Here is a 5,703-nt window from a genome sequence, read left to right as displayed (position 1 = left end):
GGATGGAGGAAGTGATTTAAATTGAAGAAAACCTTATAACTTCGCAATGTAATAACAATGATAGAGATTATTAATTTTGGAGCTCTAAAAAGATCACTAATGACATGACACTCAATAAAAAAAAATACAATATTAAGGCCAAAATATCAAATCATTCCTGGTGAGGCCCACTGTCACATCATTAGTGATAGCACTAATTAGTGCTCTCACTCATTTTTCATAATGTAATATATATTTATATTTTTTTTATTTTTATAAATTGACACTGAAGTGATATTTTTTTATAAATTAAAAAGTGGGTCCCGAGTCTCACATGTATAGGTATGCCTTGACAGTTTTCAGCCATCTTAAGGGACTGTTTGGGTACAGAAATAAATGATGTCCCTACAGTCGCATTTATTAATCAATTATCTGAATCTCCCCATGTGTGCAATATTACTGAGCTATTTATTTGGGTTTTTCCTATCTTTTATTTTGATTTTACTTTTAAAAGATTGTTAGGTTGTTGCTCACATATTGTCCACCAGTCTTTACCTTCAAATTTTAAAAGGATTATGTTTTAGTTGAGTTTTAAGAATTTATTTTCTGGAAATTTTCAAAAGCCTAGTTTAATATAAAAAAAAATAAAAATAAATAAATAAACCTTAATATTTATGTGATTTTTTTCTTTTTTGGAGTGGAAATAATGTTTTTAAAATTTTTAAAATATCTTTTTTATGTTCATTTTTGTCAATTAATTTCTAATTTTTTATAAATATTTCAAAAAATAAATTCTGAAAACTTAATCAAACCAAAGCATGAGAAAGTAAGGTTATAACCTCAAAATTTTAACCCTTACTTTCTTGTGAACTTTTTAAATTTACTCTTATTCATAAATCAATTTGTTTTGAGTTAATTTCATCCATTTTAATTACAGATAGGATCGTAGATTTTCAATTTGTTAAGCCAAAACTGCGTAAAAAATTAAAAAATAATAATTTTCTAACTAATTACTTAATAACATTTATTGAAAAAGGTATTGTTTGAGATTTTGATATACATCTAGTCATAAATGTTTTTTATATCATAAAAAATGTTTGTGTGTAGTAAAATATTGGGAAAATTGGATAAGTCCCTATCTAACTTTTAGTATGAGGAGAGATCCACAATAATATTTTCTGGTGTCTAAGGTCCCTCAATGTTAGTTTAGTTTATAAAATACCTATTTTACCCTTTTGTATAGTATACGTGATTTTCAATTTTGGAATCTGAAGATTACGTTACTATTTTTATGGAAGATTACTTTGGGATGAACTTGGCGATCGATGGAGATTTCGATGATGCAAATTTCGTGGAAATTTTATAGGAATTTTGTAGTCGTATAGTAGTTGAGTTCCGTTGATCGTGTAGAAGTTGAAGTCGTGTTGAAGCTCGAATTTCCAGTAAAGCTGAATCAGGTAAGTTTAATAATCAATTTAAGTTTTTTATTTTTCATTTGATTTGTATATATGGACTCCGATTTCAAATAAGTTTTTGTAGTTTATTTTGAATTAGGTTTTTATTTTCAGTTTTGATCAAAGTGATAAAAAAGCCAGCTTAGTGAATTATTTTTTGATTTTTGAAGTTGATTTTTCATTCTTTGTTATTGACAATGGAGTTGATTTTTCATTTTATGTTACATGTTTATCAATGATAAGTTTTGTTCTTCGTGTTTGGAGACCGGCTCTGTTTTTCTTCACTGTCTTAAGTTTTGTGCTCTGTTTTTTTCATTTATTCTGCACTTTTCATTTTTCTACACTTTGCTTTGTATTCCAGAGAAAATTGTATGTTTATATTCCAGAGAAATTTCTCTGCATTCTGATTTGAGTCCAATAATGCACAATCACACAGAGAAAATTATAAGCTTGTAGTCCAGTGAAAATCACAGAGAAGCTTATAATTTGATAACTGATCTTCTGTGTGATTTTTGTCTATGATTGTGTTTAATAGTTAGCATTGAATATCTCTGTGATTTTCTCTAGATTCATTAATTCTTTTGTAATTTTGTTTTTGTTATCTTGAAGGTGAATTTAAGTTTGTAAATTTCTCTGGACTTTTATTTGAGTCCAGAGAACATTATAAGGTAGGTATTATAATCCAGAGAAAATTATAATTATTATAAATTTTTCTAGACTTTTATGTTGTTCTTGTGAAGTATTTTTATATTGAACAAGTTATTTTTGGTATTTTTTGTTTTAGTTTAGATGGACAGTGCAGTGTTGTTGCTGTGCAAATATGGGAATGATACTATTATCATTAATGTTTCATGCGAATTGAATTGATGATGCTATGATTTTACTTGCATGAGTAAGAGACCAGCTGGGAGGCCAAAGAAGAACAAATTGCTTTTACTGAAGAGTTTAAAAGGGTGATTAAGTGTATTCGATGTGATAGGATTGATCGCCATAATAAGAGGACATGCAAGGAACCTTTGTTAAATAGTTGAGGATATTACATTTATTGATTGAATAATACATTTGAGAATTACTTTGTGTATTTTGTTTTGTGAAATGTGCTTTTTGGACAGTGCATATATAATACCAATCAAATTCATCCAGAGAAATTTTTTAATAGCAGTGAAAATTACTTTTTATGTTGCGTTTTTAGAAACATACTTTGGGAGTGCCTTTATAATACCAATCAAATTGATCCAGAGAAATTTTCCTATAGCTGAGAAATTTTCTATGTGCATTGTGTTTGTTGAAATGTGCATTGCGTTTTGTGAGGTCAAATTCATCCAGTGAAATTTGTCAATAGTAGAGAAATTTGTGAGGTCAAATTCATCCAAAGAAATTTACTATGTGCATTGTGGCAAATTTATCCAGAGAAATTTTCCAGTAACAGAGAAAATTACTTTGTGCACTATGTTTTGTAAGGTCAAATTCATCTAGAGAAATTTGTGAGGTGAAATTCATCCAGAGAAATTTACTATGTGCATTGTGGCAAATTCATCTAGAGAAATTTGCCACTAGCAGAGAAAATTACTTTCTGCACTATGTTTTGTGAGGTCAAATTCATCCAGAGAAATTTGCTAATAGTGCACTGTGTTTTGTGTGCTCAAATTCATCTAGAGAAATTTGCCAATAGCAGAGAAAACTACAATGTGCATTGTGTTTTTTGAATTTGATGATTGTTTCGTACCAACACAGTGCATTACAAATTACATGATCATATAGGCACCCTTTTGGCACGATACGAGTTAAATTTTTCTGTGAAATTCGAGTAACTTCATACAAGAAAAATTTCTTTAGACAATTTTCTTTGCGTGGATTGTGTTTATAATCACCACTAAATATGCATTATAAAAAAAAATATTTAACCATCGATAGTTATGAAATTTACATTAGTTAAAACAATATATATACATATATGTCAAAAACATCATTTCTTCAATGTACGGGGAAAAAAAATTGAAGGGTCATTCCTTATTACATTGTGTACATTGTCTTCATTTCACTAGTATGCTTTCACTATTATACTTTTAGTTCTTCTTTTGGTGATATTTCAATTGGTTATGTCCATGACCGGCCAATTTCGGTTGCAAATCTCTCTATGATTTTCTGTCCTCGTGAACCTTACGTCTTGTTTTGACAATGTTGAGCTGATAGGTTCATGGTTGCTATATTGTCTCATTATGTAGCAAATGAAGAGGCCACAATCCACACTGCATACAAATTATAGGTATAATTAGTTTTAAGAAATATTCAAATTAGATTAGCTTATTTATAGAGTTTCTGTTTCTTACTTGGTGTTTATGGTGTTTTGCTGCTTTTACGTTTCGTCATTTTTAGACAATGAAAACATAAAGATGTCAACATTAAATCCCAGAGAAATTTACAGACAACAAGAGAAAATGGAACATAACAAACACACACAAAGAAGAAAAGTGATGCGGCCGGAGAAAATTCAAGAATGGAACAAACCAAACATATACCAGAGAAAATTACACATGGCAAGCTAGGAGAAATTACATATATGCCAGAGAAAATTAACAAGGAAAGCTAGAGAAAATATGCATTCCATAATATAAAAATTCCAGAGAAATTTACAGACAACCAAAGAAAATAGAACATGACAGACACACACAAAGGAGAAAAATGATGTCGCCATAGAAAATTCAAGTGTGGAACAAAATAAACGTATCAGAGAAAATTACACATGGTAAACCAGAAATTATTACATATATGCCAAAGAAAATTAAACAAGGCAAATTAGAGAAAATGTCATTCCATAATATGAAAATGCCAGAGAAATTTATAGACAACCAGAGAAAATTGAACATAACGGACACACAAATGAGAAAAGTGATGTGGCCAGAGAAAATTCAAGAATGGAACAAAATAAACATACTAGAGAAAATTACACATGGTAAGCTAGAGAAAATTAAACACGTGTGTATTCCATAATATGAAAATGCCAGAGAAATTTACAAACAACTAGAGAAAATGGAACATGACAGAACCACACAAAAGAGAAAAGTGATGTGGCCATAGAAAATTTAAGAATGGAACAAAATAAGCATACCAGAGAAAATTACACATGGCAAGCCAGAGAAAATTACATATATGACAGAGAAAATTAAACATGGCAAGCCAAAAAAAATATGAATTCCATAATATGAAAATGCCAGAAAAATTTACAGAAAATCAGAGAAAAATATGGAATAACCAGAAACAAATGGGGGAATAAACATGCCAGAGAAAATTCAAAGAAAACACATAGATCAAGCAAATACCAGAGAAATTCAAATAACAGAGAAATTTACAGACAAAATCACACAAACATCTTCAAGAATAAGTTCGAAACTTAGAGAAATAACATTTTCCAAATTCATGTAGGTTTTTATTACGAAATTGAAATCCTAATTAATGGAAGGCTAGTCAACTGTGTTTCGGAGAAAAACTAGTTGGATTGGAGAAAACTTACCAGAGTGATGATGAAAACCCTAATTTCGAACTGAAATGGCTTGAGATGAAGATGCAATGAGATGAAGATGAACTGAGATGACGATGAACAATGAAAACGGGTCAGAGAAATTTGTGAGGAACGAATTGAAAAGAGTTTGGCAGAAGATAATGAAACCGTAATGGCGACAGTGAAGATGATAGTGAAACCCTAATTCTCATGTTCTCTTACTCATGAAAATGGTTGGATGTTTGGAACAAATTGAGTCGTCGGAATGCAATCGAGTTGAGCATTCTATGTTGATCTGTGAAGGGTATTTTGATCCAAAAAAAAATTAAAAACGCGCCTGTCGTTAGTGAGGGACCTGAGACATCATTCCTATTTTTGGTGTCCTTTATGCTGTAAATTACTCTTATTAGGGACCTTAAAAAAAATTCCCCTAAAATATTTTCATATCTCTAACTTTTGTAAATAGAGACATATAATAAGTTATTATTACTATTTTTTTTTGTAAAGTAATGCAAACAAAAGAACATATTTAATTATACGATCATATTTTCAGACTCAATTGTATAGTTGTAGTAATATTATTCATTTCTTTGTTGGTAGAAATTAGTATTTTTCATAAACTTTTGTAATAATTTTTTTCAATTAAAAGTTACTTGAGTTTTGGTCCTGAAATTAGAATCCTGTTACTCAGTCCGTACCATTATTATCTGTATTTTTTTTAATATTTATTTTATATCAAGTAGGATGGTAGCCTATTTGATAATGAAATTT

Source organism: Camellia sinensis, chromosome 8 (genome assembly GCF_055761805.1).
Source record: "Camellia sinensis isolate YWXY chromosome 8, ASM5576180v1, whole genome shotgun sequence".
Taxonomy (NCBI): Eukaryota; Viridiplantae; Streptophyta; class Magnoliopsida; order Ericales; family Theaceae; genus Camellia; species Camellia sinensis.
Note: the sequence above shows the minus strand (reverse complement) of the source record.